Raw genomic sequence first — 12,430 nt, 5'->3', positions numbered from 1 at the left:
GTTGAGGGCGGTAACTTGTATGCCGGCGTCGTGGAATGTGGCAATGAGTGTGCGGTGGGACACAGTGTTGAATGCTGCAGAGACGTCGAGTAGGATCAGGGCTGTAGTTTGTCCTTGGTCTAAGAGGATGCGGATGTCATCTGTGGTGACGAGTAGGTCGGTTTCGGTGCTGTGGTTGCTGCAGAACCCAGATTGGGAGGGGTCGAGGATGGAGTTTTCTTCGATGAATTTGGTTAGCTGTGCTTTGACAGTCTTTTCTGTGACTTTGGCCGCGAAGGGCAGGAGGGAGATGGGTCAGTAGTTCTTGAAGTCGGTGGGGTCTGCTGAGGGCTTCTTGAGCTGTGTGTTTTCAGTCATTGGGAAAGGTGCCAGTCTTGAAGGTGGTGTTGATGGTGTGTCATAGTTCGGGAGCGATGGTGATGGCGGCTCTGTGGAAAATGTATGAGAGGCATGGGTCCATGGGGGGCCCTGAATGATGCTTTTTATGGTCGAAGTGGAGTCCAGGAGGAGATGGTGGGCAGGATGGTGTTGCTGGAACAGGAAGTGGATACGTAGTTGGGTGTCTCGTCGATAAAGTTGTCGGAGAGTGCCTCAATTTCAAATGGAAGTAGGATCTAAGCTTGTCACAGAGGTTCTGGGATGGGGTGATGTCCGTGGTTTTCGATGGGGGGCTTTGTGAATTCCTGGTTGACACTGAAGAGTTGCTTGGAGTTGCCGGTGTTGGCGAGGATCTTGTGATGAAGGTCCTTTTGGTGGGTCTGATGCGATGATGGTATTCCTTCATGGTGTTTGTGTAGGTAGTGTGGTCTTCTGGCATAATGCTGTTTCCGCAGTTCTTCTCAAGACATCTATAGGTGCATCTGGATTCTTGGAGGTCAGCGTTGAACCAGGTAGTTTTTCTGAGACATTGTCTGTCGAAGTTGTGGCGATGGTCGATGTGGTGGGAACGTCGCGGTTGAGGGTGGAGTTGAGTTGTTCCTCAGTGACTTTGCTCCAGTTCCTTCGTGGGGGGCGTGTTGTAGGTTTGGGTGGTGGTCTGTCCAAGGGTGTTGCGTGGTGTGGCTGAAGTGGTTGTTGTTACCTCCTGCGAAGATGGGGTTGAGGCTCTTTCCTGCCTTGTGGGTGGGCGTGGTGATGGGCTGTTCAGTCCGATGTTGGCGAGGTTGTCCAGGAGGGTGGTGTAGTTGGGGTCACTGGGGTTATTGAGGTGGAGGTTCAAGGCTCCGATGAATATATAGTCCATGGAGGTATTGGCGCGGGGTGCTATATGGTCGGCAATGGTAGTGACGAACGAAGCCAGGGGGTCCCGGCGGTCTGTATGGAAAGGTGCTGAGGAGTAGGGTTCTGGGGCTGGTCTGAATCTGAAAGTGAAGGTGTTCGGTGGTGAGGAAGGGGTACTTCGTGGTGGAGGTAGAGTCAGAGGGAGCTCTTGTGTATGATGGCGAGTCCTCCTCCTGGGCAGTTGGGGCGGTCCTCCCTCTGGATATTGTTTCCATCGGGTTTGGCAGTGATAATGTTGGGCACGGAGGAGGTGTTGGTTCGGGTTTCCAAAAAGAAGGCGACGTCTGGCGAGAGGGTGTTGAGGAGGTCCCCGATCTCTACAGCGTGTCTGTGCAGGGAGCTCACGTTGAGGAGGATGCACTTCAGGGCTTCAGTGTTGTTGACATTTGGTGCAGGGGCCATGGGAATGCGGTCGGTGGTGAAGGATTGGCAGCAGTGAAGGCAGGAGAACTGGCCATGGGTGGTGTTTGGCGTCAATCGCTGGCAGTTGTTGTTCCTTCGAGGTTGAGTGCAAGGAGGGCAGCGGACTTGTAGCGGTGGGAGGGCGTAGATCCAGTGTTCCTGGCGCTGGCTGCGGTCGGGACACGGACGGGCGCAGGCAGGCTTGCCTTGGCGCGCCAACAGCGTGGCAGCACAGTGGCTGCCATTAAGTACGTGAGGGGGAAGGGAAGCACAGCTGGGAGGTGGGAGAGGCAACCGGCAGGGGGGGAAGGGGCCCCGAGGGCAGCAGCAGCATAGAAGACAGATAAATGACTAAAAATACACACAGGCACAGGTACAATACCTGGCACAATAAAGTCAGGCACAATAAAAATACAGTGAAGAGGCTAGAAGGAAGACAGAAAACGGGCACAGAAAGAAAGGAAAATGGCACAAACGCAGAGACAGACAGCAGGGGTCAGCAGAAGAGCATGACTCTCCCACTGGACCACCAGGGATAAGGTTCAGGCAGGAGCCTGCAGGTGGAGGAGGGCCTCAAACACCTACCTGCACAGGGGCAGCAGCAGCAGCAGCATCACTAGCTCTGGTGATTCAGTTCCAGAGAGGCACTTGTCATAAGGAGCTGTATGTACAGCTGATTACGTTTTTAGCATACATTTCTCTATAGTGATTCTTTTTTAGGGAATTTTTATATAATACAAACTTGACCCAAAGGTATCAGAGTGCTTTACATGAGCACCAGTCGCATTACAGATGGACCCATTCAATTTGGTATACAAGGGGAAATTATGTGATGTACCCAGAATCACAGGATGTTAAGCGTCCCTGCCGAGACTCTAACCCGGTTCCCCAGCTTTGAGATCGACCTCTCTAGCCATAAGGCCACACCACATCCTCCCCCTTGATCTTGATTTTACATTGCGGTGGTGTGTTGTCTGAGTGCTGTGGGTGTGCACAAGGATGTTACAAGTACAGACTGAGCTGAGCCGCTGCGCAATGTAACCCATGGAATCACAGATGTTTTGACATGACATAGAAGCTGTATCACAGAGGAAAAAGATGTGTTTTGATTGAAGACTTGAAAAAAACCTGGAATTGTTTCTCTTCAAGATGCTGTTGCAAAAGTAGTCCTAGAGTGGAGTTACATTTAAAATAGTTCTACCATGGAACATCCAATGTTAGATCATGGGAAAGTATATTTGATTTCTGGAATTCTGGCAAAGATCCTGATGAGCACTTGCTTCAGTGTTGCTCTGAAAGTGAGAGAAGGTCTTTGTTATCACAGGATAGACAACGCACAAGCAGAATTTTCATATTCATTGGCACATAGCAGGGCATTATGGATTTTCCCATTTGAAGCTAACTGACGCAGATACGACCGAAAGATTGAGAAGAGCGAGTGCTGTAGGGAATGACAACTGACTAAGAACCTATAGCTACCTGTCACCTTAGTGTGGTGGTTGAGGGAAAGCTTAGTCATCCAGAAGGGGAAATTATCAGTTCATGATTAGTACCCGCAACGAATACTGTGGGAAATTTTGTCTTTACTTTATTTTCACTTGCATAATAAACTGGACAGATTTATTTTCTTTTTCCTATGGTAATATTCACCCAAATCAACATCTCTTCCTGCACCCAGTGTCCTGCCAGGATTACAAGACCTGTTTGGTTCAACCAGGCGTGCAACACCCATAGGGCTAAAAGGCCCTGTCGTGTTTCTCAGCCCAGGCTGCAGTAGCTTGAGCTGCTGTGGGCACGGGTGGGCAGTGTCTGGAGTCATATCTCACGCACGCCCACGTTTTTCACAGACCTCTAAAGATCATTTGCATATTTACATACCTTTGTGAACTGTTTATCTAGGCTTCGTTTTTTTTCTGGTTCCAGTAGCCCCTTTGGCCCGCACTCTGCCTAATCCTTTCATATGTCTTTTACATTTACTGCTGTAGTGTGAGAATGCATTTCATGAAAAGGAATATAAAGCAGGGTTGCCAAAAGAAAAATGCCAGCCATGTCTTGTTTAAAGAGCCTGCAAAGACTTCGGCTTGACACTAAATAGGGTTATATATAAAAAAGTATATATTATTTTGTAATGTGACTTTTCTGTCTTTGTTCCCTTTAATAATCAGTCATGGATCATTCAGGCAGTTCTAGAACACAATTAAAAGTGATTCCTATTTATCTTTGCTGGTCGAAGTATGCACAGATAAGTACTGAAAATACGGCTTTAGGTAACAGTTTATTTTTGTACCATCTGGGACATCGAAATAATTAGCTGGCAACCCTAATCATAAAACTGGAAGATTGTTGCAGGATTAGCACATTATTTCTTTCCTCCACCCTGATTAATGCCATAATAGCAATTGTTTAACTTATATCTGAAACCCTACGCCGCTGTCAATAACATGCTGAGTTACTTCAAATGTCTGGGAATGGACCCTGCATTCAGAAAACTCACTCCTCATTCTCGCTCTTCACTTTCACACTCACCTTACACTCACAGCGTCCACAATGCAGTCACCCTGATCACCATGCACTCACACCATTCATCTGCTCCCCCAGCATAACAGTGATCACTCTGCACTCACAATGCACTTGTGCTGTTTACCCTGTACCTCACCCTGCCATCACACGAGCACACTACTAAGCCTGCACTCATGCGACACTTCACTCACCTGTCCTACTCACTGCTCAATCTCCAATCTCACTCAAACAAGCCTATCACTAACCATGCATTAATTCATCCCACTCTGCACTGACATCTGCACCTAAATTCATATGGTCACCTCAACCACTCTGCTGTCACTCCTCTTACCCCACTCTCACACGGTTGCATCGCTCACCATGCACTCAAATGGGCACTCCTGCCACCCACACAGCGCAGAGAGTTAATGTACCTGCTACAAAGAACGTGTACCTGCAGATCACAGAACTGAGTGTGAGTAAACTATGAGTAGCCCTATAAAAAAATTAAAGTTTGTCAGAAAGGTGCTATAGAGAGATGAGGTGCATTGTTGGTGAGTAGTAGCTGAGGGAATCGATCGAGAAGGAGGAAATGGGGGAAAGGGCGCAAAAAAAGATTGTTGCACCGTGTGCGACCAGTGCTAGGGAAAGCCCTGGCTGGGAGTGTTAGCCCCCACCTCGAGGTTCGGGTCTAGTTGGGCCTCTGGGGCCAGGACAGGTAACCAAGGGAGGTAAGTCAACATGGTGGTCAGCTAGGAGAAATGCATCAGGTGCCTCGAGAAGATACTGTTGCTCCATGAGTTGAAATCCTTCACCCAGGCCATAAACAGACTTATGGTGGGGGAAAGAGGCAAGATGTGAAAGGAACACATTTCAAAGGGTCAAAGGCAACAACAAGCTAATAGACCTATACAATTCATTCACATCCTCACAGTGCATTGCAACTAAATGATGTCATTTCAGAAGTTTCCCGCTTTACCTTCTATACAATTGGTCAATGATTGAGACATGTTTGATAAAATCACCAGTGCATCGTCCCTCTATACCATTGGTCAGCCTAAGATGTTAAATGGGTCAGTATGGCATGGAAAATGCTGTTTCTCCAAGGACTGGGGAACGAGGGTGGGTGTTTGGACCCTGTCCACAAGCAAGCAAAGAGTTGGGACAAGGGCAATCTGATAAAGGACTGGAAAGACCACAAGGAGCACATGGGGGTGCACTACCCTGACAAGGCATTTGGCCTAATTCACAAAAGGCCTCCGTAGTCACTGCAGGGGTCTCGTGACAGGACCTCCACACAGCAGTTTGACATTGCGGATGTCCTGCCATGAATGGGATCCCGTTGGGCATGCGAGGCCTCCACCCCAACTGTGGAGGTCTTTTTTTAAGTTGGCCCACTGTGTCTTGTTGGTGTGGCCTGTTTGAGAAGTGATTCAATGTCATGAATGATGACCAGGTTTGTGCCCTTGTTGTGCTTGTGTGACTGTGCCCATGGTGTGTGGTGAAGGAGTTAGAGATAATAAACTTAATTTTAAAGTGTGCTGGTATAGGATGTAGAAGTGTATGAATATTATGTGGCCTCAATGGAAAGTGTTTTGGAGTCATGCATGATAACACAGTGTATGCTCACAAGGCATCTCTACAAGCATGTACAAACATTTTTGTGTGGAGTCCATTACGGTAGAGTGAGAGATAGCAACACACGTGACTGTGTCTATCATTCTTGTGTGTTATTTGAGGCAGTTGCATGCAGGGACCAAATTTGGCACACTAATGGTAATTAAGTGATTAAGGGGCATATTATCAAGAACGGCGTTAAAACTATAGCTGCTTTAGCGGCAGGAAACCGCCGTTAAAGCGGCGATATAGGGCTTGATAATATGCCCTTGTTAATTCCCATAGAAGCCCAGGTTCAAACCAGAACATTGGCTTCCATGGGAATTCACAAGGGCATATTATCAAGGCTATTATCGCCGATTTAGCTGCAGTTTCCTGACGCTAAAGCGGCGATAATTTTAACGCCGTTCTTCTTAATATGGCCCTAACCTTGTTTTCTGGGCAAACAGCCACTGACGTCGCAACAACATACATGTGAGGACATTATTCTTTTGACATGTTGCCTATCATATTGATGAAAATATCACCTTCTACACACACGTGGAGTGTGATTGTCCATCACAGCCACTGTAGCAATGGGATTGGTTGCTTCTTTAACAACAGACAAATAATATATAACAGTTTGATTTACATAGTTACACATTCTTAATACTTTTTTATCATAAAGTTTCGCATGATTATTTTAAAATATGCAGAAATGAGATTAAAGCCTTTGCTTTTGGGCCATGGCAAAATATTAATTTAGTGTTTAATTTCTGCCAACACTTTTTGCTTTCTTGTCGTCTAATTGGTAGACATTTATGATTGGTGTTTCCCTCACATCCGTGATGTTAAAAAGTAGAATAGTACAAATTTTTCAATATCCCTGTGACATTATATCCTTTTTGTATACATTTCTTTTTCTTTCAAACTCAGTTGTCTCTGCATGTTATCCAAGTGCAAAGAGATTAACCAAAGTGAAATTACTGCCTTCTTTTGTACTTAGTAGACAAATTATTTTCAAATGCAAGAAATATTCTACTTTACAGTGAACCCTAACACATAAACAAGTTTTGTCCTCAGGATTTGCATTTTTTGGTTGTAAATTGCGCGATGCTTATTGTTAGCAGAAAATTGCACCACATTATGTATTATTTGTTGCTGCCAGCTGTGTTTCATTAAATGCAGATTTGAGCAATTTTAAAATGTGTCAACAAACAGAACATTAGCAAAGGAAATAAGACGTGCACATCATAGATCTACTCAATGGCATTACTAGATGCCGATTGAATTCAATGCATGAACTTTGCAATTCATATACACGTTAGACACATTTCACACAAAGGATTAGCACCAGAAGCCGAAAACCTTCAAAAACCTCAAACAAAGGTTTAAAAAAAATTATGGAACAGTTTACCATGTACAATACAGAATAAAACTTAAGATCTTAATTTTCCATAACAAAAGTCATCCAAATAGCAGAAGGCATACTTGATCAGATCCAGAATGTACACTGCTTTGTAGCCCACGTCTCAATGTACAATATAACATATATACCGAACATTTTGGATTGCTAATATTAAAATTGCCATTGTGCTAGTTAAAATGGCTCAAACTTTCTTGCCATTCCAAAATCCGAAATAAAATACGTGGCGCGCCCTGCATCGCAAAATGCGATGCAGCGCGCGATAATTCGTTTTATTATTTAATTGTTTCCTTACCTCCAATTATCCATGTTCCGGTTTTTAGCACCCCCCACCCTGCCCCGCCCCGCCTTTCTGCCCCACTGGAACTCCCTCCACGGGCCACGGCTGCTCTGATCATCCTTCCCAATTCACTTCATTATTAAAGTGCTACAATATTTAAAAACTAATTATCCTAGGCTGGAGCCTCAAGATACATTGCACACTATACATTTCAAAGTGTCAAAACATCTTCTCATTCTGCTAAATCCCCCTTGTTGCAAAGAACAAGGACATTTTCAAATGACCCATACAAATAGTACCACTGCTAAATCCCCATAACCACATGTTGAGATGTTACTACATGCCGGGTTATGTCATCCAGCGGTTACCCATACTCCAACATATTTTTCAAACTGGCCATCTTCCTGGCATATGCTACTTCAAACAACCTTGTCCTTTGTCATTTCTCTGCTAATATTAAAATTGCCATTGTGCTAGTTAAAATGACTCAAACTTTCTTGCCATTCCAAAATACGAAAGTGCAGCTGCGAATCCCTATAGTGCAAGAAAGATACGTGCAAAATACAGCAATAAATAACAACCTTCTTCTCAACTATCTGTGCATATTGAGTGGTCTCTGATCCAGCCACAGCCCCGTGGAGGGAGTTCCAGTGGGGCAGAAAGGCAGGGCGGGGAAGTGGCAGGTGCTAAAAACCGGAATATGGATAACCGAAAATGGACGAATTTCGTGGCGCGCCCTGCATCGCAAAATGCGATGCAGCACGCGATACGAAATTCGTTTTATTATTTAATTGTTTACTTACCTCCAATTATCCATGTTCCAGTTTTTAGCACCCCCCCCCACCCTGCCCCTCCCCCGCCCCGCCTTTCTGCCCCACTGGAACTCCCTCCACGGGCCGCGGCTGCTCTGATCATCCTTCCCAATTCACTTCATTATTAAAGTGCTACAATATTTAAAGACTAATCATCCTAGGCTGGAGCCTCAAGATACATTGCACACTATACATGTCAAAGTATCAAAACATCTTCTCATTCTGCTAAATCCCCCTTGTTGCAAAGAACAAGGACATTTTCAAATGACCCATACAAATAGTACCATTGCTAAATCCCCATAACCACATGTTGAGATGTTACTACATGCCGGATTATGTCATCCAGCGGTTACCCATACTCCAACATATTTTTCAAAATGGCCATCATCCTGGCATATGCTACTTCAAACAACCTTGTCGTTTGTAATTTCTCTAGCCACATCTTTAATGTAGGAACTGTGATTGTTCACCTGCATTGTAATATTAGTGATCTTGTCAGTGCTAGAGATGCTTCGATAAAATTCTGAACATACCTTTCCAGCTGTGATGTTCATCCAGATACCCCAATAAGTACTAACTTTGCTTCTGGCTTTACTGTAGCTTGGACACCCTGGCTTAATACTTAAAATACTTGAAAGATCACCTCCTACAATTGTGACAGCTTTGGACACTCGAAAAACTACAATTGTGACAGCTTTGGACACTCGAAAAAAATATGCAGCCAACTTACCCTTTTCCTTCTTGGGTGCATCTAAAACATTTGTTAGGGATGGATGGATACATTTTATGGATTAGCCGCAGAGTATAGTATACCGCTCACCGAGATAAAAATCTTAAAGTTAGCTGCAGGGACTTATAACCTACTATTGAGCATTTTCCTATACCCAACTGACAGCTGGCATCCTGTCTCCTTTTCTATTTTTCTCAGATGATGTAATGCTATTAAGAATGATATATTGACCATTGGCCTCATTTTGTATAACTGACTCCATCTTGTGTAACCGATTTCATTTTCTGTGCTAACACGCAGTTGAAGGGTGGGGAGGGATGTTTTTGGTCTTCACTTATTTTCGCTCCTCACCAGCAGGGGAAACTGGAACATGTTGTGTGTGATGCGTTCTTGGGACCTTTCAGGGCAGAGATTGTTGTTGCCAGAGAAATGTGTGGAATGCATAGCTCTGTCTCTGAGTCAAAATACAGGGACTGGCCAGCCTCTGTCTTGACCGTGACAAAGACCAGTACGGTCAGCTCGTTTTTTTGTAATGGAAGAAAGGGGGCGAGTTTTTCTAGAGCCTTCGCCTCAAGTTGAGTAATGGTATTAAAGGCAGAGAATCTTGGCACCTAGACGGGAGCTAGCTTTTGGGGCAGATGTGTTGTCACAAGGGAACTTGGGTCCCGATCGAGAATCCTGCCTGGGCTGTCAAAAGGGCTCCTCCAGCTTGAGTTGACAAGGATGTCGAGTGAAGGATCGGTGAGGTGTCACTTACTTTGCGTATTTAATTTCTACGTTTCTCTGCTCCATGTATATATGCTACATGTCATTCTGGTTTTGTGCCCAAGTTACTTGATATTTGGTAGTCTGCAATAACTCATATATTTTGTCTTCCTTCTGAAAATATTGGGTTAATAAATATGTTTGTGTCACTTTAAATGCACCTGAATCTGTTTTTTTGCATCTCCTTAAGAGAGTGCTGGGTCTTGTTTTATTGCCTCGTCATTTGGGAGTGCTGATTTTCTTGTGTCATTTAAAGGTGCAGCAGTACATTTGCCTCCTCACTGGAGTGCTGGGTTAATGTGTGTCCTATTGTGTCAAATCCGAAGCACTACAGATGAACTTCAATCAGAAAAAAATCTGTCTATTTCCAAAGGGATCTACATTAATTCCCTATTCTAATCAGTTCAGGTGTATACCATCATTTTATCAAAGCCTCTGTGGAGTGTCTCATTTATTTCAAGAAGCTACTCATAAAACCTTTAATTTGAACCAAGCTATGCCACAGCTTCTCGTGGTCCATCCCCACCGTTGCTGTATTTCTTCCCAGTTTGCTATTTGGGGTTGTGGAGGAAGCTGGGTTCATGTTGCAGTAACCCCCACACATTTTGCCAGATTTCTGATGCACTTTGACTTGATGTGTCCTAGGTCCCTGCCAATCAGGTTCCCAGGGCCTGTGTTCTTTCCCCAAACTGTACATTGGTACTCACAATTGGCACCTCTCTGGCCACATGTAAGTCCCATATAAAAGGTACCATGGGTACCAAGGGCACTGTGACCAGGGAAGGCCTCTAAGGGATGCAGCATATGTTGTGCCATCCTTAGAGGTCATGTACCTTAACACATACACACTGCCATTGCAGGCTGTGGGTTTTTGTGCAAAAAAAAGTGAAGAGTCGATATGGCACATGTATAACCCACTGCCTTTGGCATAGGTAAGGTACCCTTCTAGCTGGGTGCACTATACCACTGGTGTGGGCACAGTTGCATGAGCACTGTACCCCTACAGTGTCCAACTCCATTCTTAGACATTGTAAATGCAGTGAAACCATAAAAGAGTATGTGGGGTGGCTGTTTGCCATTATGAACTCCGTAACACCATAATGGCTTTACTGAATTCTGGGAAGTTTGGTAGCAGAATTCTCAGCATAATAAACCCACACTGATGCCAGTGTGGGATTTAATGTACAATGTGCTCAGAGGGCATCTTAGAGATGCCCCCTGAAAAATGACTAGCCTATGTTGGGTTCCCTGACTGGTAGACATCAGCCTGCCACCACAAGACATGTTTCTGGGTCCCTGGGGTGGGAGCCTTCGCTACCTGGGCCCAGACAAAAAGCCTTCCCTGGGCAGGGGTGTTCACACCACCCCTACATCAGAAAGAGCCATCTAGCCCAGGGGAGCGTCAAATGCCCTGCTACCTTTGCAACATGACCCCCAGCCTCTCCTGCTATCAGAAGCAGGCCCCCTTCCTGTCTCACCCCCTTTTCATCAGGAAGATAGATGGGTAAAATTAGAGCAGCCCATGAGATGGGCCGCCTCTGCAACACATACCCCTCAGGTGGGGGACGCAAGGTGAAGCCCACTCTTTAGTGCCCACCATCTTGCAGATGGCAGACACTCTCCAATCAGTATTAGCGATTGTGCCCACTCCCCCACTTGGGGTGAGCACACCAAGGATGTAGTCACCATGTCAGTAGCCCAATGGCTACAGACCTCGAGACCCCTAAAACGCCCACAAAATACACTATTTAGGAGGCAGCCCTGAACTAAAGAAGGCAGATTCCCACAACCTACAAAGAAAAAGAACGAAAGAAGACCCCAGCAGAGGAGACTGCAGAGAAGAACTGACTTGACCCCAGCCCAACTGCAGTTTCCAGAGATCCTGCACCAAAAGTCACCTTGTCCTGCAGCCAAAGACCTCCAGAACCCCTGGGAAGACTGACTGCCTTCAACAAAGAACGGATCTTCTGTGAACAGCAGCCTGCTGAGGACAAAGAAACCTGATGCCTGTAACCACCACTGCACACAACGCCTATGCCCCTAGTCCGAGTGGCCCACTGGCCCAAGCAAGGTCCCCCAGCACTCCAGAGTCCAAGTATGACCGTGGGTTGACCCATCCAGGACTCCCCAGCGTCGCCTGGAACCTCTACATGGAGACCCTCTCAACCGCAAGTGACCTGGTAAGGGGAAATCTGACCTCAAAATGCACCCCTGCATCCGGCTGCCCTTCCCCCTGGAGAAAAGGATCTGAGGTCATCCTACATCCCTGAGCCCTCCAACTTACCTGCCCAGCTGTTGGCTTCTCCCGAAAGTCTCCCTGGATCAAGCCTGCAGCCAAAACCCAAGCCCCAGCAACTCCCATTGAAAACAACGGGGCACCCAACACCCCGGTGCCGCTGTGGGTGCACCTTGTGTGCTAAATTGGGTCCCCCTTTGTGCTGAGCTAAATCCTAGGAGCTTTGCTCCCCCATTCAAGTAGCGGGCCCGTGAACAGCTCCCAGCCGGAGCTCCCCTATCCCCCATTGGATAACATGTGGCCTCATCACTTTGTACCTGGCCGCCCTAGTGCTGCTGAGGGTGCTCTTTGAGTGCATCCTTGACCCTGGGGGAACCCTTGTTCTAACACAGAAACTCAACTC

Source organism: Lissotriton vulgaris, chromosome 6 (genome assembly GCF_964263255.1).
Source record: "Lissotriton vulgaris chromosome 6, aLisVul1.2, whole genome shotgun sequence".
NCBI classification, from domain to species: Eukaryota; Metazoa; Chordata; class Amphibia; order Caudata; family Salamandridae; genus Lissotriton; species Lissotriton vulgaris.
The sequence above is the reverse complement of the archived record's forward strand: the minus strand, read 5'-3'. Positions refer to the sequence as shown.